Raw genomic sequence first — 26,466 nt, forward strand, 5'->3', positions numbered from 1 at the left:
TATTTGCCAGATACTCCCTGCTGCGCATTTTAAGTGCCAGTCGAGGTGTTAAACTCCAGGAAGCCCTTGCTCTTGGAGCGGGTCTCACGGTGCATCTCAGTGCCCTGCCAGATTCCCTCCCCTAGAAACTCCTCGTGGCCTCCCGGGGAGGGTGGGGAGCAGAGGGCTGTGCTCTGCGAACCACACCCAGGGCCTGGTTCTACCACAGGCTCACAAAAGTGCATCTAGGCAGCCCAAGGGTTGTGAGTTTGTTGTGATATGTTTAGAATGAGCCCCTCAGTGCTGCCCCAGGCCAGGGAGTAAATAGCTGCTTGCACAGGCCTTTAAAGGAGCAGAGAAAGAGGCTGTAACTGCAGAGCCCGGGAAAGGCCGCGCTCTGGAGCTTTACTGAAATGGCATGCTGTTTGACTCAGTGTTTTCCCCACTGCGGAGGCCTCTTGGACCTCTGGGGCCAGCAGCTGTTGCACAAGGACTGGTTCACAGTCAGCGCTGAAGGAAACTGCCCAGCAGGGAGGCAGAAGCCAGAACTGGGAAGACTGGAGGGTTGGTGGACCGTGTTGGGTTGAAGTCTCCTAGATGCAGACAAGGATTGCATGCAAGCAAAGGATTTGGAGGTGATTCCTGGAAGCTGAGTAGGGAGGTGGGGAGGCGGAGAGGGTTGGGAGGAAATTGGTCAGGGTATGAACAGCTGTTATGGGGCCTGAGGGCCAGGGAGCTGGAGATTTATTCCACCAACATCATCAGTAATTGAAGGTTTCTTGGTATGCAGTGGGGGTTCCCAGCCTGTCCTGCTTGAGGCTGGGGGAGAAGCTGTTGGGTTGGCCTCCAAGGGATTTTTATGCAAAACCAAATGACCCCCACATTTTCTTAATGCAACAAGAGGCAAACATTGTTCTGTGGATCTCCAGATTGCTGCGTGAAGGGCAAGACCCCACCACCCTCCCTCCAAGGGGCTGCCTCCTCGGTGTCCAGCCCGGTGGACCTCCTGACACACAGGGTCTGCAGACCCAGAGAGGTCCCCTTGGCTCCTAAAGTGACTTGCAATTATCCATCTTCCAATCTCCACCCACACTTAAAAAAATCCTAATGAATCGATTTGAACCTGATCTATAAATCTGAAACTTAAGGAACTGGAACAAAATGGGAGCATTCTTTGAGTTGAACTCAAAAACACTTTTGTGCGAGCCTCTGATGGAGGGTGATAGCAAGAGTGGCCTTGCGAGCAGCAGGGGCACCGGCGGCGTGCAGATTTACAGCCCGACAATGGCAGCCCCGCCCCCCCATCCCTGAGGCCTCCCCTCCCCTACATCCCCCACCTCCCCACTGGGAAGGAAATAATGCTCCAGGCGCCACCACCCCTGCATCATTCTTCCCCTGTGAGCCAGTTAAAAATGCTACTCAGTCAGAGAAGGCTGACAGTTTTGACCCCTCAGTTACACCTCCATTTCAATGAGCTTTTCAGATTAAAATGCTACTGCTTTCTACTGCGTCTTTCCAGGTGAAATGATAGAGTGTTTGGGATTTGTTTCATAGTAACACAGGAGGAGGAGAATGTGCAGAGGGAGATGCAACAAGATGGGTCACGAATTCATAGTAATTGAAGTTGGGTCACGATGGTCATATCCTATTTTTGCACATGTGTAACATTTTCCGTAGTGAAATTTTGGGTTGAAACTTAACAGTGTAATCACTTTCGTCAGTGGACTGGTGGATTAAGTGGGAATGTCACAGAACGAGAGGAAAACCGAGTGACTGAAGGGATAAGGAACACAGAGGGGGTTCTGCAGACAGTCAGCTAACACCTCTCCATGCACATTTCACTCTTGAGTCAAAAGTGACGCTCACTGTGGTTTTGGAAGTGGCTCTAAGGTCCAGAGGAGAACTCAGGTTTCTGTCCTGGATTGTAAGCAAGTGTCTGGTGTGACCGTTGGGTGAATCTTAGCCTGAAAGGAAAATCCGTGTGGTTCTGGAATTGCAACATCGTCTAGGGCTGGGGGTGCTGGGGCCGCTCACGTCCGCCCTGGAGCAGCCTGTGTGCAACTCTTCTCAGGTCCGCTTTCAGCAACATCAGGTTGGCGGCTGGAATTGTTACCGAGGGTAGGTTCTTGTCTCACTGCAGAAAGAATTCAGAGACCAGACACGGAGGTTAAGAAAGTGAAGTGAGGATTTATTAAGAGCTGGGTAGTAGGTGCTCAGGGAGGGAGCGGGGAGACTCAGGTGAGAAGCTGCACTGACTTTCTTTGGCAAGCTGGTTTCATGGGTGTAAAGATGAATGGGCGGAATATTCACTGGGGAGGGAGGGGCTTGGGGTCATAGTTCTTGATTTTCATCCCAGCTCTACCTTCCTGAGGAAAGGAGGGATTTTTGTCCTTATTTAGTCTTGATTGGAAATGTCATGGTGTCGATGCATGATGGGTACTTCTTATCTGCAAGGCTAATTTTATTGTAATGATCGTATAATGAGGCTCAAGGTCTGCTGGAAGTCAAACCATCTTGGGCCTAGTTGGTTCTAACCGGATTATGTCCTGTCCTCAATGGCTGTGTCAGTCTTTTAATGGTTGTGCCCTGGTCCCCTTCCCTCCCTTCTCAGAATGAAATTGGCTACAGTAGCAGGATTTACAGCACAGAAGTTGGCAAATGCTGCTAACTGGGACTTTTCCCTGTCCTTCTAGGTTCTTCTGGCTGGTCTAAGAATCAAATTGATGTGAGATTAACTGGAGAAAAATCAAGTAAAAGTTTAATAACATGGGGGGAAGGGTATAGCTCAGTGGCAGAGTACGTGCTTAGCATCCATGAGGTCCTGGGTTCAATCCCCCGTAAAACAAACAAATAAATAAATAAATCTAATTACCTCTCCCCAAAAAGCAGAAGTCCAGCTTACAAAAATAAATAAATAAGAAAAAAGCTAAAAAAAAAAAAAAGTTTAATAACATCTATACACAAGAAAGACCGGGGAAACTGAATGACTCAGCGAAATGGCAGAAGCCCCCATCTTAAGTACATCCTCAGTAAAGACAAAGAAGGACATTGAGGGAGGGGCGTGTCAGTTCTGGGAGGTCACCAGGAAGGGCACAGTGAAAAAGGGAAGGTCGTTTTGCAGGTGTGTAGCAGTGCTTTCTCCACTGATGGAAGTTTTACCATCTTCCTTCTGGAACAGTCAGGGAGACACCCTTACAAGTGGAGATTTCCCTTACACACAGCAAGTTTCTTACAAAAGTATAATTCCTCCTTGGTTTTCAGTGTTTCCCATGTCTGCTGTTTCTTGGAAATAACCAACTTAAAATAATTTGCCAAAGAGACACATTTTGGGGTGGTGAACTTTGCTCCCCTACAATGTGTACCAGCACATCACTGCTATAAGGACCCTGTCCTGGGATGGCCACAAAAATACGGAGTTTCCAACTTAAATGTTCGTGGATGCACTCAGATGGCTGTCAAGGCTTCTTAGCGCTTAGGCAGAGGGAAGATGGACAGGGGAGGGGATGCAGCCGCAGACTGCAGGTGTGTTCAGGTGTGCCCAGCGCAGAGGCAGCCCGTGGCAGGTACCTAGTGCATGTCAACCTACTTCTGTAGAGCCATACTGAGGCATGGGGCGGGTTCCGAGGGGAGGTGATATACTGGAAAAGGATGATGACTAGTTTCACCTGGAGTGCTGTGTTGAGAAGGCTTCTGAGGCCAGCCTGGGCCCAGCAAGAAGGAGAGCAGTCATCCCTTGGTGATGTTCGTTGCGCGTGCCAGGCCCCCACCACCCTTGATCTCCTAGTGTGTTCCAGGTCCTTGGCAAGGCCCTAGAAATGCATCACTCTTGCCCTCAAGTAGCTTAAATCTTGTGACTGATACATTGCTCCTTTTTTGGTTCATTCATCCATTCTTCTCAGTCTACCTGGCACAGTTTATCGGCAACTTTCCGGAGAGGCGAGTGTGGGAGTGTGAGGCTACCAGATACAATTTAACAATCTGCTTTCATGAGCTGTCTGTCACCTACTTCCCCTTTGTCTGGAAGTTCCCTCCTCTCTCCCTGTACCCTCTGATTCCAGGCCAGCCAACCAGCACATTGATGCCCCTGACCACAGGTTAGTCTGAGGAGAGCCAGCCCTGGGAACTGCACTGGTAAACAGACCCTCACTTTTCACTTAGATTAGATAATAAGTTGGGCATGTGCCCCTTCTACTGGTGACCCTGTTTTTCTATCACACGGGGAGAACTAGGTTGAAAGTGTAGTCAACAGAAGGAGAAGCAGAGGTGGAAAGGGAAGAGAGTAGAAATCCTATGATATTTTTGAGCACCTGGAGCCTGCTATTCCTGAAGCTAACTCCCAAGATCTCTCAGGTACATCAATCAAAGGATTTGTTGTGTTGCTGTTCAATGCAGCTGAAATTGGAATTCTGTCCCTGTCTCAAATAGTCTTGGTGATACACTGCATCGACACCCCCAGAGGATCCAAAGCCATGTCTACAGCCCTCACCCCTGCCTAGTGAGTAATAAAGGGGGCTCGTTTCCCATTGGCCTGCTCTCCAGATGGTTGGTGACTTTGACTGTTCCCTACGGGAAGCCCACCTGTGGTTGGGTTCCCAGATATGTTTTTAGGGGTGGAGAAGGCCTGCCGTGCCCCACACTCCATGCTTGGAGGCAGAGATGCAATGACCATCAACAGCTGCCCAAAGGTGCCGGGTGGGTGGGTGGGTGAGCCGGGGGATGGCTCCCCTTCCCCCTCCCCCCACCCAAGACTGCAGCTCGAGGCCTGGGCTGGAGCAGGAAAAAGGCTTGAGAAAGTGCTGGGTGTTAGCTAACTGGGGTCCCACCCCCAGGGAGAGCCCCGGAGATGGGGTGTTTGGGGAGCTGAGCCGGGGCCATAAGCAGATGTGCTAAACAGCTGGGTGTCGAGTGCCTTCCAAGTCAGCGCAGAGGGCAGTCGCTTACTTGTCCCCAGCAGGGCTGTTTTCTCTCTGGGGCTTCCTGTACCAGCTTTGTTCGCCCTTGGGGCTGCAGAGCCCACAGTTCAAAGAGCTTTGGAGAGGGGCAGGGCCCTGAGCCCGAGAGGCGGGTGAGGAGGGCCCCTGGGCCACATGGATGCCTGGGTACGAGGATGGTTCTGTGCTCCGCCACGTGGCTTGGGCGGGTCGGCTCCCCGGTCCTTCTCACTGCAGGAGGTCGTTTCTTCATTCCCACAGCTACCAGCCGCAGCTGCGCCTCTGTCATTACTAACCCGGACCTCTCCGTCACTCCTCCCTGGCCTCCACTCTGACCCCTCTCAGCTCTTCTCCCCGAGGCAGCAGACCTGGTCTCTGATACATAGAAGTCAGGTCGTGCCAGGCCCTCCAACAAACTCTCAAACCACTTTGGGAAACCCTTTGGCAGGATTTACGAGGTCACCATAGACCCAGCAGTTCCTCGCCTGAATCCCCGCTCAGCAGAGATGGGCACCCACGAGCCCGGAAGCCTCACCCCAGGACATTCACAGCCCCTTCACTCACAATAGCCCCCGGTCAGAAACAGCCCAGCTACCCACCCACGGGGGAATAAACATAGTATGGTGAATTCACACAAGAGCGTGGATACTTCACAGATGAATAGCATGACCTGCCTCCGCACGTGGTGAAGTGGGTGTCTCCCAGAAGGGACGCTGAGTGAAAAAAGCCAGACGTGAATGAGCACCGGGCCGGCTGGTTCCATCCATGTGAAAGCCAGAACCAGGCAAAGCAAACCTTTGGTGGTATAAAGGGGAGGGGCCTGAGGGAGGCTTTGGTGGTGGTTTCCAGGTGTATGCACGTGTGCAACACTGATCAGCCCACACACTCAAAACTGGTGCATTTTACTGTGTGTCAGTTACACAGACATGAAGCAAAAGAAATAACAACCCCTCTACTGGGTCCCCATGGCCCCGAGAATAAAACCCCCGTTTCCCTAAGAACTGCGTGGTCCGCCCTGCTCAGTCCCCTCTGCTCCAGCCACACTGGCCCTTTTTCTGGGAACTCCGTCCCGCCTCAAGGCTTTGGCGCTGCTGTTCCCGCCTCCTGTGATGCTGTTCCCTCCTTTTGTGATGCCCTTCTCCAGGTCTTCGCATAGCTGACGCCCACATGGCACCTCCTCTCTCCCAGGCACCACCTGCCCCAGTTACTATGATCAGTTCTGTCATTAGAACCAGGTGAACGTGGGTTCTGCCCTCTGCCTGCTCCTGAGTCCCACATCCACGCCCCTCCCCACAGGGCACAGAAAAGACAAGGCTGAGGGGAGGTGGTACCCAGAGCCCGTGGGTGTATACATTCTACTCTGACAGCTCAGCCCTGGTCCCCTCATCTCTGGGTCTGTTCCCTTGTGGGTGGATCACGGCACAGGAGTGTGCACCTGCGGAGAGGAGGGGGAGAAGGTGGGTGTGCACCTGGGTGGTTTGCATGTGTGACGGTCCCTGTGGAAGCAGGAAGAGAAAGGGGTGGGCTTGAGGCCAGCGGCCTCCACTTGCGCTCTTGTCTGGGGCCTGTGGGCGTTAGGGGAAGGTCTGCTGTCCTCCGTCCTGTCTCATTCATCATCTTGTTTATTTTCGTATTTGCTCTTCGTCTGTCAGTGCTGTGCGGACACGGGTGGGTTGCTGGCATCTAGCACAGCATGGACCAATAAGAGGGCCTTGATACACATTTGTTGACTGTGTCAAGGAGAGCTGCCCCTCCTCCAACCCCGTGACCTCTCTCGAGGCTGTAAGGAACACAGGTGGTCATAAGGGGCTGAGCTGACGCAGGCTGAAGGTGCCGTTGGTCTTGGAGCATTGTGACCCTGCAGGCAGGTGACAGTGACCCTGTCAGCTCTGCTTCTGGAGGCTCCCTGGAGAGGCAGGCTCACCCTCCAGCACCCGCTGGCCTGCCCTGGGCTCCGGCTGGACTGGAGTCCTGGCGGCAGGATGGTTGTCCCTTCCCACATTGGGTGGGGTGGGTCGGGGAGGTGGGGCAGCTTTAAGGGCTGTCCCCTCACAGTGGGGCACTCGGGAGCCTGGGCCACCTGTCCTCTCTGCTCCCCATGCCTCCTCACCACCCGTCAGGTCCAGGAGGACAGTCAGGAAGGGAGACCGCTGATTTTCACATTGAACTTGTTTAAAGGTACCAGATACACAGAAACATGCATGGGCGTGGTGTATTGCTGCTACATCTTTACAGCCAGACTCGCCCAGATCAGGAACCGCTTCGACACCAGCCCCAGAGCCCCTGCGCCCCCCCAGCCTGTACCCCGAGAGGTGGCCGCGGCTGGCGGACGACGGAGCCTTGCTTTGCCTTTTTGCGCATCATATGCATGGAATCCTCCAGGCTGTGCTGCGTCTGGCTTCTGTGGCTCAACGTGATGTTCTGTGTCTATAGTTACAGACTGTTATTGTGACTGTAAGACAGTCCATCAGACGGCATTTATTTGTTTGTATATTTATTATGATCACTGATTACTATTGATTGAGTTTATTTATCATTTTACTGTTGATGGACACTGAGGTGGTTTCCACATTGGGGGAACGGGATTCGTGCTGCTGCGAGCCTTCTTGAACATGTCTTTTGCTTTTCTCTTTGGCGTCCATCTGGGGGGACCTGCGGGGCTGTGGGGCGAAGGGGTGCGTCAGGTCAACCTCCGTTAATTCGTAGAACAGGGCTTGTCTTCTGGGGGGAGGGGCAGCACACAGTTTTCTGACACATTTGGTCCTTCTCATGGGCTTTATTTTGTCAAATGTTTTTTATGAGTGTATTGAGATGATTGTGAGTTTTATCTTTTAGTCTATTAATGTGGTATATCAGTTTTTTATTTTTAAAATTTATTTTTATTTTATTATTAGGTTTATTTATTATTTTTGGTGGAGGTTCTGGGGATTGAACCCAGGATATCACACATGCTAAGCACATGCTCTACCACAGAGCTATACTCTCACCCCTCCTTCTCATGGATTTTTAAGGAAGCTGCTGCCTTCCCTGACACCTTGACCTCCAAAGAGACTGCCCGATCTCCTCTCAGCCGAGCCCCAGGCAGCAGCACCTGCCCAGAGAGGGAGAGATATTGTCAGCTGCAAAGCCAAAAGCAATGAAGCCGGGGTTCTGTGAGGTGAGGCCAAACCGCTCTGGGGAAAAATCAATAGCTTCAAACAGGTGACGATTGTGTTTTTCTACCAGACTGTTGTGAACTGTGGGTTCAGTCTGGAAGGTTCATGCGACTCAACTCAGAATGACTCCAGGAAAATGAGATAAACCAGGTCCCTGGGCCGACATCAGAGGTGGCAGGAGCCTTGGCGGGAGGATGGAGGCTGCCTGGGGATGAACTAGGACCTTCTCGCCACCTGCCCAAGGCCTCACTCTTGGACAGCTGGGCCTCCTGGTCCCACAGACGTGGTGGGGCCAAAGGGAAGAGACGGTGGAGCTGAGTTCTTCTCCAGGACACAGCAGTGGGACCCCCCTGCCCCTCCTCCTGGCCCCAGCCTCACCCCGGGCCGGGCACATCCCCAGAAGCCAGGCTCTTTGGAGCTGGAGGGACCTTGACAGGAAGGCAAGGCCAGAGCTGGGGCCACCGTGAAGGAACGAGGCACTTGCCTTGGGTGCCAGGTTTAAGGGGACGCCAAAAGACTCAGTCATCAGGATAAATAACATTTTAACATGGTATTTTAAAAAATCAGATGTAATGCAAAAAATCCACAATGAACAAAATATCAGCATTTTAAATGAAGGCAAGAACCAGGTCTGCACCTGTCTGACCCCACCTTACCTCTAGTCCTGGCTGTGGTTCGAATAAAACCTAATTCGTAAAAACAGGCAGCTGACCTGCAGACTGTAGCTGGTCAGTCTGGTATTTAAAACTGTTGGGTGAGGCTGACCTTTTTCTTTCATGAGTCCATTAGCCTGCTAGGCCCATGGGATTAGCAAGAGACAAGGATTCCAGGTATCATGGACCAAAATGTATGTTCTTTCCTACATAGTATAAAGTTGTGGCTGGGAAGAAGGTGTCCAGCCAGGAACTACATTTCCCATCACCCCGTGCACCCTAGAAGGGTCATATGACCCATTCCCACCAATGGGAATGTGAATAGAAGTGATGTGGTTAAGAGATGGGGTGTCTTTCACATTCTGTCTTTCCCTGTCTTCCTGGATGAATGCAGAGGACTCTGAGATGGGGCAAGCTGGAGCCACGAGATGGAGGGAGAAATTAGACAGTTTCAACTTCAGACACACACGTTGGACTTTTAAGTGAGCCAGAAGAAAACCTGTATCATGTACCCACTGTGACGCAGGGCCTTATTTGTTACAGCAGCTAGCTTTGCTCTAACTCACAGAGGAAGTCATCAAGAGTTAGAGAAATCCCAGGAAGGCTGGCCTGAATGGTCTCTCACGCCTGGGTAGGGTTTGGGCTGGAGTCCAGCAGACTTTCCAGGTTGAGAGTGAGAAGAATCAAGAAGGCATGGCTTTGTGTGCCTTCCAGCTGTCTCGTCTGAACCTCTACGGCTAGCCATAAACTTGGAGGGGCAACTGTGGTTGGGTCTGCAAGACTACCCACCTTGAGGAACTGTCCCTCCCCTACTGCCAATCATAGTGGCCCATGCCCTGGCCACCACGGAGCTGATCATAGCCCTCCCACAGGACTTTAAAACCTATAACTGAAGGTTAGGCCCCCTGTTTCTGGATGCTATTGATGTGAGGCTCCAGGGCTGGTGGCAACTGTGTTCTCTGCCTCAGGAAATTGCAGCCTGTGGTCAAAGAGAGTAAAGCTGCTGGGCAGAGATGGCCGGAGAGGCAGAGTGAGGGGAGTGACATGTTGGATGAAGAATCCCGGCTGCCTGAGACGCAGGCTCGCTCCTGCCCTTCCTGCACTGACTTGTGGCATCTCAGAAATGACTCCTTCTGACAAACTCCTGCTCTGGGTCCTACAAGCTCTAACTGTGTTTCTGTCATGTGCACACCAAGGAGTCCAATGAAACCCAGTCCACCAAACCCAAAGATTTTTTGAGCACCTACTACGTGCAACACCACCTGGTCAAGTTTTGTGGCTTTGAGAGGGGCTGTGGGAGAGGGTGCCTCAGGAAGATAGAGAAGAGATGGGACCCCGGCAACTGGGTCAGGGGCCCCTGCTTGGATCTGAAAAAGGAGAATGAGGTGGAGGGAGGGAGGACAGAGGCGTCCCACCCACGGCTCTCTGTTTGAGGGCATCACGGAGTTGGCCTGCTCCTCTCCTCTCCCCGGTCTCCTCACGGACCTGATGGGTGAGTTAGGCCCACGACCATCTCCTGGCCCCTAGAGCAACACTGCCCTGACTGTGGGGGCCTCAGCTGGTGGAGGATGGGGAGTTTGCAAATGCGGAGCCTTGCAGGGAACACAGATGTTAGAACCCCATGTGCTGTTTCGCTTTCTGAAAGACAAAACTCAGAAGTGGACATTTAACCAAAGAGGACGTACAGACGGCAAATAAAACACATGAAGAGACGCTCACATTTTTAGCCAGTGGGGAAATGCGAACGAAAACCACAGTGAGGTATGAAGATACACCTCACAGAAGGGCAGAAATGAAAATGAGTGCCCGCGCCGAGTGCTGCGGAGGGCGCTGCCCGCTCGTTCAAGGCTAGCGATGTGACTGGTGCGGCCATGCCGGACGTTTCTCTACAACATGACACACACAACTGTCAGACAACTTGGGAACTGTATTCCTAGGCATTTATCCCAGAAAATGAAGACTTCCGCCCACACAAAAACCTATAGACAAATGTTCATAGCAGCCTTATTTGTAATAGACAAAAGCTGGAGGTAGCCCAGATGTCCTTCAACAGTTGAATAGTTTTCAAAAAAAATCCCTGGTACCTCCGTGCCGTGGAATAAGGGAATGAATGATTGCCGCGAGCAACTTGGACAAATCTTCTGGAAGTTATGTTAAGCAAAAACAAAACAAAATAAAAATAATCCCCCATCATACTGTATGATCCCATTTAATATTTTAATTAATATTTTTGAAATGACAAAGTTTTAGAAACAGATCAGTGGTGATGGAGTTAAGGAAGGAGTAACGGTGAGAGAGCAGTGGGCCTGGTTATACAAGGGCAACAGGAGGGATCCTTGAGGTGATGAGATGTTCTGTATCTTGATTTTATCAACGCCAACATCCCCATTGTGATATTGTACTATAGTTTTGCAAGATGTTACCATTGGGGGAAACTGAATAAAAGTGTCTGAGGGTTTTCTCTGTATTATTTCTTACCAATGAACATGATTTTACAATTATCTCAAAATTAAAGGTTTAATTTTAAAACCAAGAAACTACCAGAATGCACTGGACAGTGAACTAAAACAGGCAAGACCAGGAGGGGCTGCGCACTCGGCCTGAAAGGAGTGGTGCAGAAAGAGGTTCCCATGTTTTATTTTTATTGCTTTTAGTTTGAGGGCTGTTCCCAGACTAAACTATGCAGGGCAGCTAAAACTACGATAGAAAACCTGTGGTCCTCCTGGCTTGAAGAACCAGAATACAGAGTCCGGGTAACCGCAGCTGTTGGAAAGTGAGAGGAGAACCCCAGAAAGGTGAGACCCAGAGAAGGAAAGCCCCCCATGCTGTGTCTTGACTGTCCAGATCTCTGGCTGGTCGTTCACTGTGCATGTGTGGGGAAGACAGCCAGCAGCCCAGCTGAGGCTGGGAGAACTGAACTGAGGTACGAACTGCTGCCCAAAAGGCAGCTTGCCGTTTGAGACTAGTCAAGTTTACTGCTCTATAAAATAAGTAAACAAACAAGCAAACACCAATACTCTTCAGAGGAATATAACAGAATCCAGGGGCACTACAAAATAATGTCTACAATGTCTCGAATAGAGTCCAAAATTATTGGACCCAGGGAAACCTAGGCGTCATCCTCGAGTCTTCCCCCTGCCTTGCTTTCTACAACTAATGCATTCATGACAGCCGTCAGCTCTACTCAAAAGCACGGCTTCTCTCCATCTGTTTCTGGCTATCTCCACTAGGACTCTTTGTCCCCTCCGCATCTCTGACCTGGATTCCTACACAAGGCTCCTCACTGGTGTCCCTGCTTCCGCCCTTGCTTCTCTGAAATTTGCTCCCTCCCTTGCTTCTCTGAAATTTGCTCCCTGCACAGCAGGCAGAGCTGTCTTTTTAATGTCCAGACCACGTCACTCGCCATTGCTCTTAGGCTATAATCCAGCCACGTCACCATGGCCCAGAGGGTCCTGTGGGAGTGGCCAGCCTGCCTCTTTGGTCTCGTCTCCTCCACTCCTGCCCTTTCTCACCGCTCTCCGCTCTCATGGGCTGCTGTCTCCCCTTCCAGCATCCTCAGCACCTTTGGGCTTGCTGTTCCTCTGATGCCCCTGTTATCATTGAGGTTTCAGTCCAGATATCACCTCCTCAGATAGAGCTTCCCTGACCCTGCACCCCCGAGAGCCTGACAGTTCCTGTCACGTTCCCTGGTTTTATTTTTCTGAATCGAGTCACTGCCTGAGGGTTGGTTTACATTGTGTGTCTTCCCTGATGGGGTTTTTTCCAGACGTGGGATAGGACCTTGCCTATGTTGCTTATTGCTTATCTGCAGTGCCCAGAGTAGCGCCTAATACACTGCGGGTTCTAATACAAAGTAGCATAATCCCAGCTTTTGTGCATAACGGTTTTCCCAAACCTGGAGACGCAAAACAACAACATTTTGTTATGCCCACGGATTCGGACAAGGTCCATCGGAGGTAGCTTGTCTCTGTTTCACACTGTCGGGGGCCTCAGCTGGGAAGGCTGGAGTGGTTGGGGGTGACTCAGAGCACTGGCTGGGGCTGGAGGATCCATATCCAAGAGGTTCCTCACTCCCATGTCTGGTGCCCTGGCTGGAGTGGCCAGGAGGCTGGGCTCAGCCTGGCAACCTCAGGGTCCTTCCTTCGATACTTTATATGGTGGCTTAGCCTTTCAGTGAACTAGACTGGAGCTGAGTAGCCTCAGGCGTCACAAGGCAGAGCATCTCCTAGACTCCACTGGAAAAGTAGTTACAAGGCAATCTACAACCCAATGCTTTTTTTTTTTTTTAATGGAGGTTTCACCTGGGGATTGAACCCAGGACCTCATGTGTGCTAAGCATTCGCTCTACCACTGAGCGATTTCTCTTTCCCATAGATCCCAATTCTTCATGGGAGGGATGTGAAATAATTTGTGACCATTAAAAAAAAATCCGCAACAGTTCTCAATAAAGATTTGTTGGATGAATGAATGCATCTGTATTAAGGCAGATATTGGTCTCATGTATCAGCCACAGAAGTCAAAGCTAATACTGAGGCATCTCTCCAAAGGATGGCACTTAGATAAACATGTGTTCCCTCCATGCCAGCCCGATGGGAGGGTCCTTCCTGATGTCCGCTCTGCTGCTTGCTCTCCCGGCTGCAGTAACAAGTCAGGGAGCGAGGACATGAGTCTCGGATTGACTTTTATAACGTCTTACCTTCCTGCTCAAGCCATGGATGGCAGACGCTGGACCAGCCAGGAGCCGGGCAGCACTTGGGGGCCCTCCCAGGCCGGGCGTGGAGGTGTCCCACTGATCTCGGGTCACACAGCCTGCGGTGGAGGACCAGTGGCTCCCTGGACCCTAGCCATTGGGTGCTGGTTATCGGTGGGATGTGCCACTCCAGAGTACGTCACATGAAGTGAAAAGCTGAAACGGCTCCTGCCCACCCACCCTCCCAGGAGGCTTTAAAACCACCATAAGACCTCAAGCCTGAAATCAGATGGAGAGAGATGGTTAGGCCCTCTGGCAAGAAGACACAAACCCTCTCAGACGCCCCTCCAGGGTTGTCCTGCCTCCTGGGGAGGCCCCGGCAAGAGAGGCAAAGTACACCTTCTCCCTGATTCCTCCCCTTGCTCCTGCGCATCCTCTCCGCTCCCTGGGAGCAGCTGGGGAGAGGTGAAAGGGCACTGCGAGCCGCCTTTGCTGGAGCCCGTCCAAATGCGGGTTGAGCTGAAAGCTCAAAGGCCTCCAGTTGGGAAGGGCCCTGGGGGGGGGGGGGCAGGTGTGGGGCCCTGGCTCTTGTTCCCGGTGCCTCTGAATCATTCCTGCGCTCACTGTCCCCACCTCCTCGCCTCCTGTTCACTCCCCAGCGCACCCCAGTCTGCTGTCCCCGCTGCGGGGTCCTCACGAAGGTTGCTGGCTTCATCCTTGTTGCCAAACCTCACAGGCACTAGGGTCATTTTCTCCCTCGGCCTCTGAAGAGTGGACACTGCCTCTCGGAGACTCTCTCCATTCTTGATGGCCCCTGGTCCCTCCCACTCCTCTGACCGCTCCCTCTCGTGTCCACTGTGGATCTGGTTACACTCTCCGGCCCTTGGAGCCTTCATTCCCCATGATTCTGTCCCGGCTCCTCTGCTTTTCCTACTTAATGGACCACGTCCCCTCAACCCATGTCTACACACTGTGTTCTGGGGATCCCCAAAGTGACATCTTCAGGCCCAATTCCTGCCCTGATTTCCTGATCCACAGGGCCACTTGCTTACAAGACACTGACCCTCAGATGCTACACAGACACCTCCAGCTCAGTGTGTCCTTATCAGCTTCCTGTACAAACCTCTTTCTTGCCCCCCACTTCCAATCAGTCCCCAAGTCCTGGGGAGGGGGCAGTGGCTTACAGAATAGCTCCTCAACACTGTCTCAGCTGAGACCCACCATTTCTCACTCAGATTAATCACCTTCCATCCTGCCTTCCCTCCCTGCCTCCCTTATGCTGTGGTCACTGTGAAATAATCATCCCAGCGTAAACCCCCCAGGGTTTCCCATCATGGTCAGATAAAATTTAAAGATCCAATAATAATACACAGGGTATTGACTGATCTGACCCTGCCCTATGTAGTAACAAGGCTCCAACTGAGTCCAGATTCTTTTATGTACTGGCTGTGTGACTTTAGACAAATAACTTAACTTCTCTGTACCTAATTTTCTCCATATACAAAGCAAACAATAATACCTAATGCTAACTTCTGTTCTGAAGGTGCAATGAAAAATGCACACAAGTTCTTAAAACCGTGCTTTGATCACTCACATCTTTCTGGACAATCCACGGTCTCTCTCCCCACCCCAGCATGTACTCTGTGCTCCAGACACACTACCCTCCAAATCTCCAAGGGTCCCTTTTTAATTCTCCACTTGTGGCCCAGCCTGTCACCTCTCCCTCTGCCTGACCTCCCCTGCCTCTTCTTTCCCACCTTTGCCCCCTTGCTGTCTCCTTCTCAAGACCCCACTCAGGGATCGCACCTTTCAGAAAGCCTCCTCCCCGTCCTGCACCCTCTGGGCTCTCAAGATGCATCTCCCTTTAGCTCACCAGGGCTGGTGAATTCCTGGCTCAAGGGCAGATTATGCTTACAGATGTGATTTGCTCTTTATTGTATTTTTTGGACTTCTGGCATTTGTTATAACATTAAAAAGTTAGGAGCCATCAGATGAAAATCTAAATTTCTGTCAACTCTTGAAAAACTGAAGGAGATAACAACGTGGCTGAGTGTCTGCTGCTCCCTTTCAGGGGACGTGGATGCTCCCGTTTGCCACAGTCCCCACTGCTCCCTGTTGTGCAGTACTCAGCTCCTTCTCCCTGTCTTAGATCCTCCCACATCGGGCCCTGAGATGAGATGCACGTAGTTCATGTGGGAGGTGAATCCAAGCAGCATAGGGAGGAGTTGGAGAAGTGAGGTGGGGGAAGGGAAGACAGAAGGGGGCATGTCGGTGGCCAGGCTGTGGATACATGGGCTCCGTCCCACTGGGCAGCCCCGGGAGACACTGTAGTGCATGCTGCAGAATAGTCCCACGAGGGTGGGAAGCTGCGGTGTTTATCCAAAGACTGCCATCCTCGTTACTTGCAGGCTAGCCCTGGGCAGTACCTCCCGCACGCTCAGCTTGCCCGGTGCGTGAGCAGCTCATGCGCTGAGGGAAGCAGAGGGCTGCAGCGGGCCTGGCGGGGGCGGTGCCCGTCGCAGCCGCAGATGGCCCCGAGGTGAGCTGAGGGCATGGAGGTGAGCTGAGGGCATCGGGGCGGGGCATCTCACTGCATCAACCCCGCCCCTGTAGACATTCATATTTGCAACCTCTGAACCCAATAGCATTGCCCTTGTCTGGTTATTTTTCTTCCCCAGCTAAACTGTGAGCTCCCCGGGGACAAGGACTGTGAACTTTAGCTCCATAACTCCAGTGCCCAGCTCTGTGCCTGGCACACAGGTACTCAAAGATGTCTCACTGAACATCGCCTGGTGCGTCAGCGTCCCCGTCATCAGATGAGGGCAGTCCTGGCTCTGTGGCAGACCCGGCAAGTCTGCCGAGGGCGGTGGCCCCCAGCACAGACGTGCTGTGCAAACATGTGTGCAGGGAGGGCTCACTTCCCTGGTGCAGTCAGGGCTGAATGGGGAAGGCCAATGCACCTGTGTGCCTGTAGGGGCCCCCTGAGCAAGGTGGGCTGCGGGCAGTGGTGGGGATGCCACAGAGGGCCGTGTGAGCCAGTGACAGGGGGAGACCCAGAGGACCCGGCCTGCTGCAGCTGGAAGCTTGTTTGAATTCCTTCAGAAATATGCGTGGAGGTCCTGAAGCATGTACAGTCACTTTCGAGGTGCGGGGACATCTCAGCCCAGGAGACGGGCACCCAGGAGTAAAGGAAGACCTGTTAAGAGGCGACAAGCACTAGGAAGAAAATAAACAGGGCGATGTGACAGAGAGGGGACTTTAGGCTGAATGGTCAGGAAAGGGCTTTTTGAGGAGGTGACTTTGAGTTCACTGCACACATTAGCAGGAAAGGCATTGCAGGGGAAGGAAACAGAATGTGCAGACCCCGAGACAGGAACTTATGGGTCTAACTTATGGAACAGAAAGAAGTTTTGATGAGGACACAAGGAGGGAGGGACAAATAAGGTCCTGGAGGGAAATGGGAGCAGGTCACACGGGGCTGGGCAGTCCCAGAGCATCTCGATGTTTTCTCAGTGCGGTGAAAGGACGCTGCAGTGTTAAGAATGCATGGTCATACTCTAATTTGTTTTTAAGGGATCTTTCTGTGCAGAGAATTAGTCATGGGGACAGGTGTGGAAGCAGGCGGCTCAGAGGGGAAGCAGGTGTTGTCTTCTGGAGAAGAGCAGAATCGGGTGGGGTGCAGCCAAAGAAGTGGGGAGGTCGTGAATGTGAGGAAGAGAGAGCACTCCTTTGGGGTCCAGCAGGTGTGATCACATCTGGGCAGAGCTGTTGGGAATGCCCCTAAAAGGGGCGGTCCCTTGTCACCCTCCCCAGCCCGCCTGGGATGTCAGGACAGTGGCTCACCCCCTGCTGAGTTAGGTAGCACCGCCCCCCACCTCCATCAGACAGACTTTCTCAACCAGGGGCTAGGCCTCCTTGGATGGACACTCAAGGATCTTGAGGTTGAGGAAGAGAGAGGAAGTTTGAAATTATTCGTAGGGATTCTGAAACACCAGCGTGGGAGATACTCCATCCCCCTCCCAAGGCCCCAGCCCCTTGAGAAACACTTGAACTACTACAGCCCATGCTGAGATGTCCTGTAGTATCTGGGGAAGCTACATATACCCTATGAGCCAGCAATTCCACCCTCAGGTATGTGCCCAGGAAAAATTATAAAACATCCACCAAAAGATACGTTCAAGAATGTTCTCATCAGCGCTGTTTTTCTGTAAACAAATTACTCCAAGCATATGGTAGAATAGTATGCAGTCATGAAAACGATTCGTGCCTGCAATGTCATGCATGAATCTTACGAATGCAACATGGAAAGAGGCAGACACAGAAGGGTACATATTGCAGGCTCCCATTTCATCAAGTTCAAGAACAGGCTAAGCTATCTCTGCTGCTAGAGGTCAGGATAGCAGACGCCTTAGGAGGGTGGACCTGTCTGAAGGGGCTTGAGGGGACTCCTGGCTGCCTGCAGTGCCCTGTTCTCCACCTGGGCAGTATTCCGTTCCCGAAAACTCACCAAGATGCTCAGTTATGATGTGTGTGCCTTTGAGTGTATATTACACTTCAATAAAAACAAATTTTTTAAAGACCATGTTCCATAACATAATCACCCATATTTGTAAGACTTTGCTCTAAATAACTTCATTTTCCCTATAATTCCAATAGACTTTTAGAAGACAGAGATTTGCCACATTGAGAATATTTAAGAGAACACTTTGAGTATTAACAGTCATTCTAAAGGAGGAATTCCAGAAACAACCCCAGCTAGGATTGGGTGGCCCCCCATGGTGGCTAGAGCCTGGGGGTAGAGGTGGGCAACGGACTGAGGGGCAGATCAGGAGGGAAAGCCCTTTGGCCCTCAAGGTGGGCCAGCTTGCTGGTGGAGTGACTCAGCAGCAACTCTGGAACTGGGGCCCTTGCTGAATGTGCTCCCTTTGTTTGCGACCCAACCCTGAGACCACGAAGTATGGGACGTCGTATGTCCATTGACTCAGGGATCTTTTAAAAACATTGCTATGTGGGTTTGGGAATTTGGATCCCCTGCCTGCCCTGGAAGCCCCAGGAGCCTGGCTGGAAATGGTCCACAGTGGGTGGTTCCACAGGGACTCCCTGCTGTTTTGCTAGCCCGGCCAGAGAGGGGAGTCCTGGATTCCCGCGGGGGCCTCCCCCCCAACCCCAACCTGTGCACGACTGGCGCCTGCCCAGGAAACTGCCGGCTCAGCAGAGCCCAGGGGCTGCTGCCTGTGTCTGGGCTGGGAGCCCACTCCCCGGGTGGCCTGCTGAGGCCACAGGGCCCCAGTGCGTGGCTCTGGGGCTGAAGGCTGGATGGGTCGCTAGTGGGCTCTGGTCTGTGTGCCCCCCTGCTTTTTTGAGGTTATTCAATACAGAGGTTATTAAGTTAGATTTTTCTGTTTACAACTGAGATCACATCTACACACTATTTTGCTGATCTACACGGGTACAGTATTGCTAACAAGTTTAGGCTTAACGGTGCAGTGGGCTCAGTCATATAAACACACACGCAGACACTCACACTGATTGTTTTAGACAGTAGTGCTCACATTGTGCCCCTGTAAAGCCAGCTTCAATTAAAAACCTCTAGTTTCAAAGATCAGTCTGATTTTAAAGATGAACCAAGAGATACCCTGAATGACTCTAAAATCTATTTTAGCCATTTTGTACAGGTGCTGTCTTATTGGATTACAGTATATATTTCTTAAAAGGACACTGATGAAGGTTTGTGCTCCTTCCAGAAACAAGCCTTTGCTTTGTGCTCTCCATTCGCGGGGCCCTGTCAGTCAGGGGCCACCTCCTCCAGGTCTTCAGGGCAGAACCTACAGTCCTCAAGCTGGCTTCAGAGGTGAGTCAAGAAGGAACACTGAGTAGGACTTGGTAGAAGACCAGAGACTGCACTGATGTCCAGGGGAGTGGCCCCTGATTTTATAGGGAGAGCCCTCTGTGCTGGCCGCCAACTCAATTCAATTCTTATTTAGGGGGGAGGGTATAGCTCAGTGGTAGTGCACATGCTTAGCATACACGAGGTCCTGGGTTTCATCCCCAGTCCCTCTGCTGAATGAATGAATGGATGAATGGATGAATGAATAAAAAAATAAATAAGTCAATAAACCTAATTATCCCCCCCCCAAAAAAAAATTTAAAAAAGAATCTCAGTGTGATGTAAAATTCATTTAAAAAACCCACTTATGTATTGAGTGTCTCTCCATGCCAGGTCCCAGGTCAGGCCCTAATTGTTAATTGCAGTGGATTGAAACAGGAGACAAAATTAGCAAATTCTGCAGCATATTAGAAGGTGATAAAGCTGGGAGAGCGGATAGGGGATGCTGCGGGTGACATTTTTAATGGGAAGGCCTCTCTGAGAAAGTGTCTTGTAAGCAGAGCCTTGAAGGGAATGCGTGAGCTGTGAGGAGACCAGGGAAGGGGCTCCAGGCACAGGGAACAGCCACGCAGAGGCCACTGACCACCTTGCCTACAGTGGGGTATGATGTGGTGTCTAAGGACCAACAGGGAGGCCAGCCTGGCTGGAGCAGCGAGAGCCGGTGGGCGAGCGACAGAGGTGGTTAGAGAGGGAACAGGCCAGACTGCAGGTCCTCCTGGGCCATGGTAAGGAATCTGGTTTTACTCTGAGTGAGATGTGGTCAGACTAACGCAAAGCCACATTTGGCAGACTGGGTCAACCTTTCTAGAAAAGCAGTTACAGTAAGTATGAAAGCTTTTAAAAATGCCCATTTTCCCACCCATGGAGATCCATTTCTAGGCGTCCTGTTAAAGGAGGAATGGGAAACGCTGCAGATTTATATTGAAGGCCCCATTCATTCATTCATTCGTTCCTTCATTCAGTAAAACATGGATACCTGCCCGTAGAAACCACCTCAAAGTCCAAAACTAGGGACACAGCTCAGCACATTATGGCACATAAATTTGATGAACTGTTACATAACTGTTAAAGACTATTTTTAAAAGATTTAATAATGAGGGAAAATGTTTAAAACATACAAATGAAGGAACCAGGATGACTGATGTTTGGTAGGTTCTCCATTTTTAAAAAAATTTATGTATTTATTTTTGTACTTTAATGTACAGGGCATTTATTTGTTTATTTCTTGAAGTAGAGTTGATTACAATGTTGTGTTAATTTCTGGTGTACAGCATGGTGATTCAGTTATACATATATATTCCTTTTCATATTCTTTTTCATTATTAGGCTATTACAAGGTATTGAATATAGAACGTTTTTGGTTTTAGTCCATTTGGTTTTTAAAATGGTCACTTGCACCAGCTGTCCCGTGGATGAGCCTTGAACACATTATGCTCGGTGAAAGAAGCCAGTCACAAAAGCCCGCAAAGTGTATGAGTCCATTTACATGAAATGTCCAGAACAGGCAAATCCATAGAGGCAGAAAGTAGATTAGTGGTCGCCAGGGGCCCGGCTGGGGGCGGCGGGGACTGACAGCTAATGGAACTGCTAATGGGGATTCTTTGGGGGGTGATGAAAATATCCTGAGATTAAAGAGTAGTGATGGCTGCACAACTCTGTGAATATGCTAAAAACCACTGAATCGTACACTTTAAAAGGGTGAATTTTATGATGTGTGAAATATATTTCAATAAAGCTGTTATTAACAAATGTATACCTAATGCAAGCAAAGAGTGAGAAGAAATACAATAAAATATTGGATGGTTATTTTTGAGGAGGAGTTATGAATCTTCTGTAAATTCTTCTATATATATGATGGTGGTAAAATTGCAAAAAGACAAAGAAAAGGGACACATATGCAGAGCAAAGGAAACTAAAACAAAAGAAAAACACAACCTGCAGAATGGGAGAAAATACTTGCAAATGATGTGACTGACAAAGGCTTAATTTCTAGAATATACCAACAGCTCACACAACTCAATAAGAAAAAAAACAAACAACCCAATCAAAAAATGGGCAGAAGATATAAACAGATATTGCTCCAATGAAGACCTACAGATGGCCAATAGGCACATGAAAAGATGCTCAATATCACTAATTATGAAAGAAATGTAAATCAAAACTACAATGAGGTATCACCTCAAATGAGTCAGAGTGGCCATCATTAAAAAGTCCACAAATGATAAATGCTGGAGAAGGTGTGGATAAAAGGGGACCCTCCTACACTACTGGTGGGAATGTAAATTGGTGCAACCATTATGGAAAACAGTATGGAGATTCCTTAAAAAACTAAAAATAGACTTACCATGTGATCCAGCAATCCCACTCCTGGGCATCTATCTGGAGGAAACACTAATTCAAAAAGATACATGCACCTCAGTGTTCATAGCAGCACCATTTACAATAGACAAGACATGGAAACAATCTAATGTCCATCGACAGATGACTGGATAAAGAAGCGGTGGTATATATATACAATGGAATACTACTCAGCCATAAAAAGAATAAAATAATGGCATTTGCAGCAACATGGATGGACCTGGAGATTGTCATTCTAAGTGAACTAAGCCAGAAAGAGAAAGAAAAATACCATATGATATTACTCATATGTGGAATCTAAAAAAATAAAAATAGAGGACACTAATGGGCTCATCTGCAAAACAGAAACAAACTCGCAGACATAGTAAACAATCTTATGGCTACTAGGGGAAAGGGGGTGGAGATGGATAAACTGGGAATTTTGAATTTGCAGATACAAACTACTGTATATAAAAATAGATAAACAACAAAGTCCTACTGTATGGCACAGGAAACTATATTCAATATTTTATAATAACCTATAATGGAAAAGAACATGAAAAGGAATATATATGTATATATAACTGAATCCCTACGCTGTACACCAGAAACCAACATAACATTGTAAATTGACTATACTTCAACTAAAAAAGAAAAGAAAAGGGACAAGCATGGCATGGGAGCAGAGCCTTCTTGGAATTTCTGTGAATCTCACACCCTCCAGGGTAGGACATGATGGTAGTGAGTTGTGATGTTTCCCCCAGTTTTCCCTGCTCCCCTCTGCTGGCGGGCAGCACTGCCTGGTCCCTTTGGGATTGGGTGGGACTATATGACAAGTCCTGGCCAATGATTTGTTAGCGAAAGTGAAGTGTCTCTTCTGAGCCAGCACATGAACTTGCTGGTGTGAGCACCCCCAGGGCTCTTTTTCTGCTGAAGCAAACTTGGAATGTTCCAGATGGGGCTGCTCTGTCAGCCCGGGTCCTGGAGTGAGGGCAGCCCAGAACCATCCCTAGCAGACCAGAGAAGGGCACGTGCTGTGGGTGAGATATAAAGCTTTGTTGTTTTAAGCCCTTGAATTCTTGTTTTGTTGTTGTTGTCACAGCACAACCTGGCGGGTACTGACTAGTGAGTGCAAACAACGAGAGCTCAGCTGTCACTGCCATCAGCCATCCGTAGCTGCTACCAAAATAAGATAATGCAGTAGCTACACACCCCACTGCTGTGGGGTACCCCCATCTTCTTCTCCATGTAAAATGCCTTTCTGTCTATTTCTGAGTTTTCTTCAAAGCAAAGCTGGGAGATAGGACAATCAGATATTTTCCTCCTTCCACAGACAAGTCTGGGGATTTGTTTGTGGCCTCAGACCCACTTGTGGCATCATCCAATTCTTCTGAATCTCTGTCCAGTGTCCCGGCCACAGCAGCCCCTCAGTCTGGTCCAAGAAGATCCAGTCACTGGACCAGGCCATGCCATCAAAGAGCATAGTTTGTGCAGTAAGGCTTATCCTTAAAATAAACCAGAGACTTGACCACAGAGGGGAAACAATGCACAGCTATGGAGAATCTAGTAGAAACGGGTCCATAAAGACAAGGACCCTCTTCTCCAAGGTGGCCTTGACCTTCGGGAAGTAAAGGGGAATCAGAGAGTGGGGCGGGTGAAAAATGAGGTCCAAGAGTCTCCAGGTTGGAGAACTCTAAGAGGACCTCTCCCTCGGCCCAGAAGGCCAGAGCGCAGCATGGGAGAGCAGTCCTGTGGGAAAATCCAGGGGAGGGACGGGGTGTGGGCCACACGAGATGGCTGCTCTAAGGGCCTCAGTCCACCTTGTCCCTCAAGCTCTCATTCTTTGTGTTCCAAAATGGAAATGTCTTCTATTTTTTTTTTTTCTGATCACAAAAGTAATACTTACTGGTAAAAAGTTCAAATCTATGGGTCTATGTCTCTATTTCTATCTACGTTATGTACAGAAATGAATCTCTTATAGAACCCACCTGTCCTTCCACTGTCCTGAACAACCAACTCCACCCCATCCTTGTTCACAGCTCCAGTTGTGCTTCCCATCACACTGAGAAAACAGAGGCCATCAGAAGAGAAATTCCGGAATCGCCCACTGCATGCGGCCCACTCCCTCGCATCAGGCCTCCGCTCTTCCTTCCCTCCCATGGTCCCAGCGGGGGAGCCTGTGCTCCCAGCCAAGGCCGGTCCTGCCTCCCGTACCCTGAATCCCACCCGTCGCTTACTCGAGGACAATGCTTCCCTCTCTCTCCTGCATCACCAAAGCTCCCCTCTCCCTGGGATCTTCCGTGCAGCCTGAAAAAATGATCCCGAGCGCAGACTCCCACTCCTCACCTCACCTGACCTATCAGCAGCTCCTGACACAGGTGCCCCTCCCTCCCCTGGAGGCACCTTCTTCCCACAACGTTCAGGAGCCTACGCCTTCAGGGGTGACCCCCCTTAGCCCTCTGCCTTCCAAACCCTGGAGTGCCTAGGGCTCAGCCCTTGACCCCCTTCCCTCTTCTATCTGCTCTCACTTCCCGTGGCTCCCTCCGGCTTCAGGACAGATCCTGGTCTGACCCATTATCTCCTCTTACCTGGATTCCTGCAGAGCTTCCTGACTGGTCTCTGTTCTCACCTTCACCCCTTGAGACTCTTCTAAACCCAGTAGAGTGAGCTTCTCAAACATCTGTCTGATGATGTGGGCCTCCAATGGGTTTCAATCTCCATCGGAGTCAAAGTCAAAGTCCTGTTGACAACCTACAAGGCTCTACATGGTCTGACCCCACCCGCTTTCTCTGCAGCCACATTTCCTGCTGCCCTCCACCTGGCTCACCCCACCCCTTGAACTTATCCGACACACGCCACCTCAGGGCCTTTGCACGGGCTCTCCCCTCCGCCTGTAATGTCTTCTCCCAGCCTTCCCACGGCTCTCAGCCATGGCCTGTCTGTCCCTGTCATATCTGCTATATTCTTTTGGCCAAAGCAAGTCACAGGGTTAGTCCAGATTCAACAGGAAGGGAGATAGACTCTCCTCTTCACCAGAGGAGCTGCAGAGTCACGGGAAGGGTGTGGGTACCTGGAGGCCTGGAGGGTTGTGGGCATTTTTAGAATCAGTTACTGCAGCATCTTTCTCAGGGGTGGGGAGCAGGGCCCCCTACCTGGGTTATCGGCACAGAGGGAGTCCGGGTCCCTGCTGACTGCTGAGAGCGCTCACCTCACTCAGGATGGAGACCCTGAAGTAACTGGCTTCTCAAACCAGGCCAGGTATCAGCTTACACTTGGCATCTGTTGGAGGAAATGAGAGCCTCTTACTTGACAGCCCCCAGACCCACCCCTTAGCTGTCCTACTGGGTCCCTCAACTCACTCTTTCTGGGCCAACTGGGTTTGTCTTTCCCCTAGCAGCTCCTTATCTCCCAGCCTCCTTGTCTACCTTCTTCCTCCCCGCCCTATTCTCTGCCCTCAGCTTACTCAACCCTGACCTCCCCTTTCAACACCAAGCCCAAATCTCACCTCCTCCTAGCAGCCTTCCCTGACCACTCCCATCCATACCCACTTTGCCTTTCTTTGAATATCAATACACAGGCAGTGCTGTGCCTTTTAACACTCAGGTTTTGAGAGACACCACACAGGAAGCTCTTACCAGGTGCAGGAATTTTAATCTTGACACTTGAGTAGATATTCTCAGTATCACCATTTTACAGCTGGGCAGCTGGGCTGAGAGGTTGATTTTCCAAAGGTCTTGGAGCTGGTGGTGAGGGGTGGATTCTGTTTTCAAAGCCAGGTCTGTCCTCCTCCAAAAGCCACCCTGTGGCGGAAGCTGTCAGTGTCCGGCCTGCAGGTGTGCCCTGGGCGTCACCACCTGGTGCGCGCGTCTGCGCTTCTTGGCCTGAACGCCTTCTGGGGGTGGGGGAGTTCATTTTTGCCACATGGCAGGCTTGGTAGCTGAGCAATTAACTTCCTGTGGGAGCAGCCCTCAGCAAACGACAGATAAGGTGGTGTTTGGACACCTCAAGGTGGGGTAACCAAATGCGCGTCTACACCGACTCCTGGAGTTCCCCGGCAGGACCGCGGTCAGGTGCGCACGGTGATAAAGAATGACACACACGTTTACTGGCTGTTTCCCCCCTGGCCGTGCCCTCTACTCCCTGACCTGAGCTTCCCAGCATGTCCTGAATATACCACTTTCCCTGAGACCCTTGTCTCAGGGTCTGCTTTTGGGATGGTGCAAACTGGGCCACCCCTCCTAACACCTGGGGTGTTTGTGCCCCCCCTCCCCCTTGTCCTATGACCTCTTAAGCCATAAGCTCCTTCAAGCTACAGAAACTCATACTCATTTCCCTTGCTTTTCCCACAGTGTCTAACCATGCTCAGAACCTTACAGACACCATGAACACCCATCAGAGTCATTTATGGAGTCATGGCTGCCCCCAAACTACAGATACTGGCCGAGGGTCGGTGTTGAACCCTCTTCCTTGCAGTCGCTTCAGCTCCTGTTTGAGGTGCTGGTCAAACCCGAGAAGATTGGTAAAGGTTCTCAGGCACCAACTCTTCCCCACATCACTGAAGCAACTGCCCTGCCAAGGAGAAGAGGAGCTTTGGACTGGGATGAGGACTCACGTGCAAGCCCGCTCTTCTTGAAAATGCCTTGGGGATCAGGACTAATGGGACCCTGTAGGATCTCAGTCAACATCTGAAATAAGCTCACATTCATTGGTTGTCCTTTCTTGCCCACTCACTAGTGTGCATGGTCCCTAACAGTTGTATAGTGTCCAGTACTTGGTCACTGGACAGAACTGGACTAGGTTGGGTAAGCTGAGAACTGGGCTTCCTCCCAACTCG

General features: G+C 50.6%; 1 long non-coding RNA gene across 3 annotated transcripts; it reads right to left on the bottom strand.

The window, feature by feature from the left end:
* Positions 1 to 25,420, bottom strand: LOC141574100 (uncharacterized). 3 transcript variants are annotated; one of them, XR_012500772.1, is made up of 3 exons: positions 25,268 to 25,420; positions 24,841 to 24,911; positions 1 to 2,113 (listed from the first exon to the last, which is right to left on the bottom strand). It is a non-coding gene; the product is annotated as an uncharacterized LOC141574100 (long non-coding RNA). The 3 variants fall into 3 exon arrangements; XR_012500770.1 differs by lacking the exon at positions 1 to 2,113 and adding an exon at positions 7,388 to 7,570; XR_012500771.1 differs by lacking the exon at positions 1 to 2,113 and adding an exon at positions 7,388 to 7,570 and having other exon boundaries at positions 24,785 to 24,911.
* Positions 25,421 to 26,466: the final 1,046 nt, after the last annotated feature.

This window comes from Camelus bactrianus, chromosome 19 (genome assembly GCF_048773025.1).
Source record: "Camelus bactrianus isolate YW-2024 breed Bactrian camel chromosome 19, ASM4877302v1, whole genome shotgun sequence".
Lineage (NCBI taxonomy): Eukaryota > Metazoa > Chordata > Mammalia > Artiodactyla > Camelidae > Camelus > Camelus bactrianus.